Source organism: Chiroxiphia lanceolata, chromosome 10 (assembly GCF_009829145.1).
Source record: "Chiroxiphia lanceolata isolate bChiLan1 chromosome 10, bChiLan1.pri, whole genome shotgun sequence".
NCBI lineage: Eukaryota > Metazoa > Chordata > Aves > Passeriformes > Pipridae > Chiroxiphia > Chiroxiphia lanceolata.
Window position 1 is genome coordinate 14,201,966 of NC_045646.1, and position 12,598 is coordinate 14,214,563.

Sequence of the window (12,598 nt, forward strand, 5' to 3'; positions counted from 1 at the left end):
TTAGTTTTATGACAAAGATTGTTTTGATGAGTGGCAGCCAGAAATTAGGCTTCCAGCACTAGACTTGGGAATGTTAGCTCTATTCAGAAAATCTGGGCTTCCTCTATTTCCACTGAAGGCAGGCCATGTATGAGATTTGAGAGATGGTCCTCTGTGTGCTAGAGGCACACAGAGCACTTCACTTTGAACTATCCAGTGTTAAGGATTCTTGCTGCCATCCACTCAAGGTTTTCCTTAAAAGGTTTGTTCTTCTTTATAATATCTGGTGGTTGATAATTTTTCATTCAGACTTGCCTGAGGCCATCCTAGAACAGAATTATTCTTTTCCTTTGGCAAGCTCAGGTATTTTCTGTGACAGGGCTGTGCAAAAGGAGCTTTTTGTAGTTCAGCGGTTGTACATAGCTGTTCATCCCTGCAGTAACACTTCATACTGTTCCCAAACATTCCCACTAACAGGTTTTTACTAATACAAGTTCATTTGTTGAAACATGTGATATATATGGAAGACATAAACAGAAATATTTTTTTTGTTGCAAAATATTTGCTGTATGAACTTGCTTATGCCTCCCAAAAACTCCAGCGGGTCCTTCAAGAAGCAGTCCAGTACCCTACAATATTGGTGGTAAACCCAACAAAGTCACCAGTCAAGTTTCTAAGGGGAACATTTTACAAATCACTGGAAATGCTGGATTTTTTTTTTTCAGTGTGAACCAGTAATTCAATTCTTGCAAACAACCAACACATCAACGGAAAGAGAGGAGATAATGAATAATTCATAAAAATGAAAAAGAGCTAAATTTATCAGGTGATTAATTCTCAACAAATATTTAGACTAATTTTAAATTAATGTTCATGGATATGAATTCAAACACAGTGAAGTCAGGAAGTTGCAACTAACGTTCCCATAGTGAAATTAACTCAGGAATGCTTATAGATTTAAACAGTATGTTTTAGATTATATACCACACTTAGGTATTTATACAGATTTACATATGTCTTGAAAATAATTGTGGTTAACAAGCTCTGACAATCATCATTATCTGTTAACCATTTCATTACTGGCTCTCGCTGTAACTCTCAGCAGTGCAATCAGGCTGCACAAGTTATGAGCTCACAGGGAACCATTGCTGCCACCTTTCCCAGGAGGAACACCCTGTGAGCTTCGTGGGTAAGAAGCTCCCTCGTGTGGAAATTTATGGTTTTGCAGAGGAATAAAGGATGCTTTTTGCTATTCTTGCTAATTTCACACTCTTAAATTCAGCCCTTTAACTCCTGACTTTAATGTAGACTGAGAAAAAGAACCAGATCTTTATATTAATTTTTTTCTTTAAATCCCTTTTACATTCCTCTTTTAGACAGAAGTGAGTATTGTTGTAGTCCATAATCTTGGGTCTTGTGCAAAACCATGTTCGTGCACTGTTGTTGAGCTGTGTGTGTCTGAACTCTGAGCTGGATACAGAGCCTGGTAAGATCAGCAGGATCCCTGCCTATTTCTCACTTTTCCTCTGCAATTGCAGTCTTCTTATGACCCTTAATAAGCCAAAGACATCTCTGAAGCAAATCTGTCCTACCTCTTTTGAAGTCAACACAAAATAGGGTTTATTTACCTGCAGGGCTGAGTTTGGCTATAAGTGTCCACGTAAATACTTTGTAGATAAGCAATACATGAAAATATTTTTTTTATGAATTGCAACCAGATGATAATGCTGGATTTCTTGCACTTAGTGACTTTATTGCTGTTTTGTGTGTTAATACAACTTTTTTTGCTGTTAATGTGTATGTATATGAGTATGTTTGAATGCCTCTGGTTACACTTAGAGGCAGCCCCTGGGACTTACAGAAAGAGGCTCAGCCCCTGAATAAAACAAGCACTATGGCTCGGATAGCTCTTTCTGGTTAGAACTGCTTCAGCAGCCTGCTTGACTGAATTTCTGGTAAAAATTCAGTGCCAATGCCAGTTCTTTTTCAACTGGAAGGTCGTTCATCCAAACCACAGCTGCCACACAAAGGCAAGTATTCATCCTCAGCAAAGATGATGGAGTTCTGAGTGATATTACTAAAGGAGAGCTAACGTGTACTGAGATTTTAATAACCTGCAGCTTATTAATAGCAATGTGTTTCACATTATGGGAGCTATGCATGCTCACCTTTCACAGTTCCCCCACAGGCTAGGCATGGCTCTCCAAAGGAGAATTCAGTATCTCCCAAAGGGTCACAGGTGTTCTCTAAACCAAATTCATGTTCTGGTTATACTCTAGAAAGAAACATGATAGTTCTAATGAAACAGAAATTTTACTTAATCCAACCAAGCATATATTTTCACTCTTAATCACTAGCCAAACTGTAAATCTATGTAGCACACACTCCTTGTGTTCAGTAGATGGCAGCAACAGCTCATTATGACAATATTTACCTTTTCACACATCACAAGCTGTACCCAGGATGCTGATTAAAGTTCAACATACTTTAACCTCTAATTGAATCTGGTCTTAACTGGAGGATTTTATTTTCTGTGTCTGATATTAAACCTTTGTCACACGATGCTGGGTCATCTTTGTTGTCTGCAACTTACAGGTGAACTGTTGGTTATTTTATGAGATGTGGTTGAGGCATGGGCAGAATACAGTCTACCACAAAGTGAACTCTTCTGGTCAGCACTAAACCTATTTTTTGCACCTGGAGCATCTCTCCAGCTTCCACAGGTGGACAAAGGAGAAGCCCCAGCCCCCGGGCACTCCCCACCTTCTGCAGAAACAGAAAGTGCCATGTCTAAAAGAGATTCCTTTGTGGTGTGTCCCTAGAAATGCAGACGTTTTCTGTGGGTAAAATGTCATGTCATGCCATGTCATGACAGTCTGTCACTATGTGCTGCACTGAGACAGGGGGATGGAAATCCCCTGTAGTGCCACAAACCCAGATGACACCAATACCTGGGGAGGAGCTGGTTTGTCCCTGGGAAGATCGTAAGAGACTAGAGACCCATTATCTCTGTAAGTTCTGAGATTTTTTTGTTGTCTAATAATTTGCTGGCTGCAAAAGTCTCTTCATAGACTTTGATGTGTGTATTGCAAAAGTCATTTTGTGTCAATTGGGTTATTTGTTTTAGGATTAGATAAACCTGGAAATGATCCAAAATACACATTTTCTAATAGAGTTGACTAAGTGGAGCTGTTTGGAAAAAAAATATATGAAATTTCCTCCTCCTGACCTCATCTTAGTTGTATTGATTTCTTTTCAACTAGAATGGTATGTTCCATGTTAGAATGATAAATACTAGTTTAATTCAAAGATCAACTTTAGGGCTTTAAAATGTGCTTTTTCTCCCTAAAACTGGATCCCTTAGAGGGCAAAACCCACTTTAGCTCCTTAGGGAAAATTACCTCTATACTGTGAAAGGAGATTTTTTTTTTTTCTGGAATCCTGAATGTTTTTCTAAACTTGATCCCTCTTAGGAATAGCTTCCTTAATGCCAAATCATTAATGAAGTACTCTAGTAGCACCTGCCACAAGACAACATCTTATTCATGACTTGTCAGCATTTTATTACTTCAGTCATCAGAAATGTAGTTAACAAAACAATTTTAAACATAATAGTAATTACTTTTTGAGAGAGACAGCCCAGGACAGATAAACTTTCCACTTTCTTATGTATTTGTTAGTATTATGCTTACAAAAACAGATGAATGTTTACAAAAGAAGGGTTAGAAGGACAGAGACTGATGGGTGCCCAATGGCTATGCCCCCAAAGTATGTTCATTCCTTTATCCCAAGTGACAGTGAACTCCTGCCACTGTGAAAAGGAGACCTGCAGGTGACCTTACATTGTTATGCATCTCCTAAATTGACACTGAAAATCCATCTCAATTCATAATTAGGTCTTATTCTCCAGCCTCTCTTGCAAGAGCAATACAGAGACTTCTTACCGCTATCTCACTTTAATTTTCTTCTGGGAAAGAAGTATAAACATTATATTACACCATTTCAGTAGGAATCAAAGTCCTCATCTGCTCCTATCCATCAGACCTATTTGGAAGTTGCAGATTTCATACAACCTTCTGTATGAATGTACACAGGAGTACATAATCCAACCACCCTCAGGTCACACTGACTATGGAGAGATACAGTGAGGTTCATGTTGGTGGACTGTGTTTCCAGTGTGGAGTTCCTGGGGTTGGCTACAAAGCAGTGCAGCACTGGTACTCACAAAGCTGATTTGTCAGTCTTGATTTTGGAATAACTTACTGTATGACATGGATTAAATCTATCCCCTTCATTTAATATCCTCCTTCAGGAGGAATAAATAAGTGAAGCACTCTTGTATAGACCCAAGTTCAATGCTTTCACAGGCTACAGGTTCAGTTCTGTGCATTCTTATTACATGGGATCTGGCACAGAATATGTCCCAGAATCTGAATATTGCCAAACATAAGCATGGAGATTACTCAAATGCTTAAAGCTAAGTGAGCACTTTGTGGGCTTTTGTTTCAAAAGAGCCCAGCTCCTTGCAGGTTTAATCTTAGTTAACTGTAATAAATATGTGATGAGACCGTGTTCTTACATAAAATTTAATTGGGAGGAAAGTCCCCACTTACTTAGTGACCTTAACAGTTCTACTGCTTGTTATGTAAAGTAAAAGTACAGGTGACAGATTAGGGTGCAATAAAGATAGTGCTATGAAAACACTAGATAGTCCTCTTCTCCATCCCTACAGGGGAAGTTGCACTTGGGTACTAAGTTAGGCTGGAAACACAGAAGCACACACCACACATTTTCCATCATTAAGTTTCTATAGGCCAGTCATCCTATAATAATGCTTTATTCTGGCAGCTGGGTGAGTATTGAAGGAAAATCACCTGCAAGTCATTTCATCAGGACTCTTAATTTGCTGTGCTTTTCCACTTTAAGATACTCATTTGAAGGACATCTTTTTCTCTGTGCCAGCCACATTAGGTAAGTGCTTATTTACATTGCTGAGTTTGTATTAGAAAAAGCCAATACACAACAACAACAAAATCACAAAAAAACGCACAAGCTTCTGTTGCAGACATTGCTCTATTGAGAAATACCTGTTCTATCTAGAACTGACCCCGGGCATTTCTCTTTCTGCCCCCTCCCTTTCCCCCAGATCATACAATCACAGAATGGTTTGGGTTGAAAGGGACCTTAAAGATCACCAAGTTCCTACGTCCTTGCCACGTGCAGGGACACCTTCCCACTAGACCACGCTGCCTCAAAGCCCTAAAGAAAATGGTCACAGTGCACGTATCAAGGTGCAGTGTTGCTTCATATGTCTTTTCTTAGTCATTTATGGATTGCTTGCAGAAGCTTAGGGAAAATTTGGAGAAGGCTAATGATTACATTAGTTTTCTATCTGTGTGTTTTTTCTAAACCCTTGAAAAATTATATTTTACCATCAGGAATCATTTTGGGCACCTGTCATGATAATGACGTAAATAGCAACCAGGACTGGGAAAAGAATCATAGAATGATAAAATCAACCAGGTTGGGAAAAGACCTTGGAGATCATCAAGTCCGAGGTCCTTCTCTATCAGGAAATGTTTATCTTGGGTTTTACTGCTTTCAGACTCTTCAAGGGCCTGATATAAAACAGCATCATAAATATAAACTCGCAGAAAAGTGAAACCCCACCAAGAATTAGTGGTGTACAGTGTATTTCATCCTTCTGGAATCAATGGCTATTGTCCTGGCAAAATCAGTACAGTCCACAGTTTGATCACTTTACTTTCCTAATTGAGCCTATAGAAAATTAAAGACTATTTTTTTCCTTTTGATGATCTGCAAGATGGGTCTTTCATCTACCTGGATGCTCATAGAGTGTTCATCATTGTGAGACCAGACCAGTACTTGCATTGTTAAAAACCCACGCAATGTGTGGGGATTCTGTGCTTGCCACTGAGGAGAAAGGTTGAACAGGTGCATTTGCTTTGCTAATAACTGCAAACAGTGCATGGGGATATGAATATGAAAGTTTCATGGTAATAAATTAAGGACAAGAGATACTAAATCTAGGGACGACTGTAGAGAGAAGCATTTGTGTAAACAGACAGGGGTGTGCCTTGGAAAGACTTTGTTCAATAAGAGCAGAAAAACACCAACTGATACACCAATATCAAATGTGCCAGCAGGTGGGACACCTAAATAAAGCATGTGCATGTGATCCACAAAAACTTCTGTCAGATGTTTCTGTTTGCTTTTTAGCTGCAGTGGTTGGAACCGTGGGACCCAGTGTTTTGTCCTGATTTGTGGTTTTTCAACAGATGAACTTATCTCCTTCAGTGGGTATATGCTTTGAACTTCCATTACACATACCTGCTGTTTCATAGAGAGGTGTGGTTATATGGCTGGGGCATTAAAAGGGCATATGCATGACCTGACTAACCCGCTCACTCAAAATGGTCCCATAAAATGGTTTATCTCACTTCTTGCGGTCTTTGGCACAGTTCTCTCTTGCCTGTACTGTGTTTGACTGGTTTCACTAAACATAGTGTTTTAGTTGAGCTGTCACCTCCCTGGGTGAGGCCCTTCACCCTCTTGACTGGGAAAGGCTAAATGATTGTGGAGCTTGGAAAGAGGAAGAGTCTGATCAAGACAAATCCTTGTGAAAGCACAGGGTGACTTGAGCTAAGGAAAGAGTGAGGGTATGGGAACAAAATTAGCAGGACACAAGGAGAATAAAACATTTTTATCAAGTGTAAATGAATGCTTTCAACCAGCTGTGAAGTCTAATATGTTCTTTATAAATATGTACTCAGCAGAGTAATGGATCTTTGCTACAAAATAAGCATCTGCTTGGTGGAGTCATGGTTATCTACTGCACTGCTGATCTCTTCAAGCTATAATGTTCTCTTATCTTGTACTTCTGGAGTATCACTGATAAGAAATGATTAATAGAGAAAAATGTTTAAGAAAATCTGCAGAGATGCAAAATGCCTCATGCAGCAATGATGTGCTTGGCACAACATATATATTTGTTACTACAACTATGTGTTAGCTTTCTGGTAAACTTTTTAATCTAAATCACTTAATTATAAAAAGCGATAATAGAAGCCTTTCTTGAAGGAAATATATCACTGCAGAAGTAGTAAAAAAACTCCAACAAACTGTAAAAAAGGGCTCAGACTCCTCTCTTCTCCCATGCTCTCCCAGAAATTAGATTTTGTAAATAGCTATGTTCAGTCTGTCACTTATAAAGCAATGTCATCTTAACTGCAGTCTTGGTAGACATAGAAGGGTTTAGAGTTCCAACACCACAGTGAAGCATTAAAATCACAAGGCTTTATTCAATCTTGATAAAATAAATGTTAGCTCTTGGATCAGGTCATTAAGGACTTTTGTCAGATGAGTCCAGACTAACTGTAGGCAGCTCTACCAGCAAGCATTTTATACTATTAATTCAGAGAAAATAACTAGTAAATGGTGTAAAACATTTGTTCTATAGCCATAGAAAATGCTGATTAATGCTAATATAGATCTAGTTAGGCAGAAGTCACATGTCTTGAAATTCTGGGAAGGGTCACTGAAAGAGAACCATATTGAATAATTGTAAATACCAGTGTGAAAAGACTTTTACTTCAATTTTGAAAACCTGCCTCAGAAGCACACTGGTTCCAGAAACCTGCAGAGCCTACTTGTATAGACTTTGTAGGCTACCTTATCCCATCCAACTTGCAGAAGCTGCAAGTGCAGGGGACTGGACCAGGATCAGGGGTACTCTTGCAGTAATGCAGGAGCATTGTGCATCTCGGCAGGGCTGGCTCCCTTTGATACAGCGACCTCCAGCTGCAAACCTGTCCCATCTGGAAGGGAAACTGGAGTCTGGCCAGGAGGGTGGAAGAATCCTGCTGCTACCTTGCCAGCAGAGACATGGTTAAGGGAGAGGAGAAGAGAGGAGAGGGCATCTACTTGATCAGTAACAACCAGCAGCTCGATTATACTAAAAAATTGAATCAAAGATTGGATGGCAAATACAATTTATAGTACTACATGATACAGCAACCAGGGAGAAAAATCTCCTTGTCTGTGTGTAACAAACCTGGCAAACTTGATATAAGAAATAATAGGACTAAATGTGAATCTCCTGAAAGCTGTGCTCAGGATTTCTGAGAAGTGGTCCTGGCCTGAGCATGAGGTCACTGCTTTGATTAGCAATGTGATTATTCCACATCCCAGGTAATAGGTATGAGGTTAGAGTTTACAGTACCTGACATTGGTGGCTAGGTCTTAAAAGTGAATAGGGTTTATGTCTGATGTAAATATTTCCCATTTTCCTTTCCTTGTATTTTCTTCTTTCCAGCTTCCAAACCTCCCCAAATCCCCCAGCTGTCTATGTGAGAACCAGTGTCGGGTGCCGGGTTTCCTCAATTTTCATTCTTAATTGAGCTGTAAATTCACCTCATAAACTCTTGCAGATCTAGTGTTTCTTCTACATTTACAACTCCTTAATTGTCTTCTTAATTAATGAAAGCTTCAATGTCCCCAGTCCATTTTTATCTGATGAGTCTTATGAAACATTTTAACTTGGACTTCACTGGTTTTAATAACATTCTCTCCTCAGCCTGGTTCTGTGTTTAGGTATTTGTCTTCATGCTGATAAAAGAAGTGCCAGTGCATATCACAGCACAATCAAACCCAGCCTCATTTACAGCTGCTTCTTTATCAACAGCTCCTGGGCAAGCCAAGAGTGCCTAACCAAGAACAGTAAAGTTAAAAGGCATTATTTTTTCATAACATTGAATTCAAATGCAATGTTAGTGTCCAAAAGACTAAAATACTATAAATGAAAGCAGATATGGGCCTGGGTGCTGCATGATATTCTTTGCTGTTTTCAAACAGAGATGCATCTGGGAAGTGGGGGCTCTGGAAGATTGGCAAAGGGAGCAGAGGAGACTCCTTCCCTCAAGCCAGAGGTGCCCTGTGCACCATGGCAATGGGCTGCTGCTTACAGGCTTCCCTATTTTATATACATTTTAAAAGGGAACATGTCAATTCAAGGGCCTGGGGTGTCCTATCATAACTGCTTTATACAATTCCAGTTCTATAGCAGCATAGCAACATCAGTTGTAAAGGAATTCGGCCAGTGAATCCCACCCGTGCTTGGAATGTGCTTGTGAGGAAATGTACTGAAGAGAGGGAGTGTTCAAGGAGTACTAACATGTCACTGCTGCTGTATGATCTAGTGCCTCCTGCAACAGTACTTAAATGAAAGAACTTGGCTTTGCAAAAAACTTAAAAAAATCAAACAAACCCAAACCCAAATGCAGATAACTTTAAGCAGCCTGGAAATTCAGAGTGCCAGCTTCAACGCACAGGAGCTGGACATATGTCCAGGATGGGACATGTGGAATTGTCCTGATTTGACTTTTTCGGCCTGTTGTATTAATTATGCTGGAATTAATTATGCCTTTTAGGAAAAAAAGAATCATGCCTAGGAAAATCTTCCCTGTAAATATCTATTTGCAGTACCAATATCCCTTTAGCAGAAAACAGGATTTAAAGAAGCTGCATTTTAAACTCTTGGTATCACAGTTAATCCTAAATGCTGTAAACTGTAATGGCCTATTTCTTTATGTTGAGTTGTCCTTTTTCTCCCTATATCCTGTTTTCTGACTGCAAAGCGGCTTATGCTGGTTCATCTACAGTGCTGACATTCAAAAACTTGCATGACTGGCAGCAGTAAAACTTTATTTAACCTCCTTCTCAGTCAAAGAAAGAAATTGCTTTGGCACAAAAACATTTAGTAGCAAAACCAAATGTGATGTATTGTTTCTATTGTTATTTAATTGTTGTTTTCCCCTTGTGTTCAAATGTCTTGAGGAAAGGCTGATGATGATGGCTGACAGCTCACTGCAGGAACTGCTTTTCCTCTGTAAGTGATTATCACGATTGTTATTGACAGCCCGAGGGGACATATTGCTGGTCAGTATACGTAAAAATATAAGGACTGCTGTTTTATATGGTTTGGAACTCATAACTGTCCAATCATGCTATCTGGATGCTGAATTAACAAAGATAATACAGTACTAAAACCATTTTCACTCAGTTTTCCTCTCAAAGGAAAACCCAGCCCTCATTTGTTAGACTGCAGGCTTGATGACTGACTTGACATTGTTAAATGAAATCAAATACGTGAACAGTCCTGTTACCACAGTTACAAATCTTTAATACAGAGATGATGTGTTAGCTGCTCTTCTGGCTTCATGAATACATATTTTATTATCATAGTGGAGGTCTAATTACCAAAACAAAAAAGAGAGCTGCACTGAGACTTGGGGATGTCAGGTGCCTGTCAGCTGTTAGCAGGATGGAATCCATTTGCCCCAGTTCCACATCAAAGAAATAATAGCAATTTATCCACTTTTAAAAATGTTTGGATTTAAACTGCCTTTTACTGCCTGTACATCATGTCTGTCACACTGGTGGTGGTCTGATATTAGACTCATCATGTTTTATTAAAATGTAGATTTTGCCTATTGCAATATTTTATTATTTGCCTATCTGCTTTCAAAACCACTACTAGTTTGGGTATAACAAATAGTATAAATGGAAAAAGGAAAAAAAATTGATTCTGGATATGATTCCTTTAATGTAAATATTTAGGGTTGCGGTCAGTCTTTTAAAATCAAAACTCTCCCAGCAAGTTCTAAGTATTGTGAAAATTGTATCAGGTAATTGTCACTTTAGTCAGATTTTGAAAGTGCATTTTTGTGTGAGTGTAAATTGTGTAGTTTTCACCAGCAAAACCTGTACAGTGCAGAGCAGCCAATATTGCCATCTCTGGTACAGTCAGGATCTACCATTCCTCCTGTATTCACCAGTTTCCATTCAATGGTGGAAGTATTTTACAATACTTTACAGAAACTGAAGGTCCTGGACTTGGTCAGTACCTTTTCCATTCCTCTGTGTACACGGCTGGAGCGTCAGCAGCCTTTCAGACTGTGCACAGTGAGGGATGGGAAATAGCAGAAAAAATGTCCCCCTTGGCTGGGGCTCCCCCCAATGCAGTTCAGGAGCCTTTCCTGGCCTAGACAGGGAGAAGGAAATCTTTTCCTTTGTTCCTTCTTTCTTTTTCCTTTGTTTCTTCTTTTTCCTTTGTTCCTTCTTCCACTTATTTCCTTCAATTTTGCGCCTCAAACCTCACATCCTCTGTCTTTTCTATATTTAAGACAACAACAGCTACTCACAGCTTTCTCTGCATCTCCCATGACTGCTTGCTGTTCCAGGTTTGCTTTCCAGATCACAGATGCTGGAGAAGTGAGTCTTCTGTGGGATCATGTCCACTGGCACAGAAGGCAAACCCAACAGGAACTACTTTATTTCCTTTAGCAATGCAAACAGTGCCTTTCCTGAGGTTAAATGAGGTTAAACAGATTTTGAGCTGCACAAAGGCTGTTTGCGCTCATGTACAGCCTTGACTGAACTTCCTCCCATGCTCCCTCCACAGACTGTAGTGCCTGAGCAGTAAGGGAAAAGGAGCTGCTTAGGTGGTGTTATGAGGAAAGATGAAAGCTGCTTTGGTCAACTCAACTCTATCCAGCTACTGGGGACCACTGTATGTGAGAAGCTGATGGAAGAACTGATCCCATTTCTGGTGTTGGACACCACAGGATGAGTTGAGGTGTTGCCATTGGAGCCTCAGAAATTAAGCAGTAGAAAGTAATGCTCTGAGTATGTAGACCATAAGCAACATACCTAGAAAATGGGGTCAAGAATCTACAAATAATGTTTCTTTTCAGGTAAACGTGCTTAAACCTAAAAGACTAAATTACTAGAAGCATGGTCACTTTCTCATTTCTCTTGAAGTGATTCCAACTTCTTTTCTTAATGTTTTAGGCGTTTCCCTGCAACACTGATTAACTCTGCTCACTGGAGGAAACAAAAAGATACTGAGCATTTCAGTCCATTGATCTAACAGAAAAGCACTGGCTGACAGTCATAGCATCAGTGATTCCAGTTAGATAAGAAAAGAAGTGGAACATTATTTGATACGGAAAAGGCTAATAATTTCCTGTGTATTGTGTGCATCATGGTATCTTTTTTTCTGCCACTGCAGGTGAATAGGTATTTTCCTACTGAAAAATGCCTGAATGGAAGAGGAAGATATATGCTGCTGTCTCTGTTCTCTTTGATAAGACAATGATATTCTCATCTAAGAAACAGCATTCATCTCTATGTCGAAAAGTCATGTTTGCTAAATTTCAGCGAGTCTGAACTCAGCTAAATATAACTGTGCTATGTTCCTGTAAAAAATAAAGGTAGTATCAAATGCTACCATGTATTTCTAATTTCCCAACCATGTCAAAATAATTCTATACCTATTTCTTAAAAGATGTTTAAAACCTATTTCTGGGTGTTTGCTATTAATCCTCTTAGTGAACTCTATGCAGATGTGTGGAAAAATGCTAGTCAGCTTTAGATTAGATTCTTCTGTACCTGAGGAAACTAGCAAAATAAAATCCCCAAATCCTTGTCATATCTGCTGTTTAGGTGAAGTTCAGTGCAGGGCTAGAGTAATAGTGGGTTTGGGGTTTTTTTGGGGTGTTTTGTTTGTTTAGTTTTGTTTGTTTGTTGTTTGGCTTGG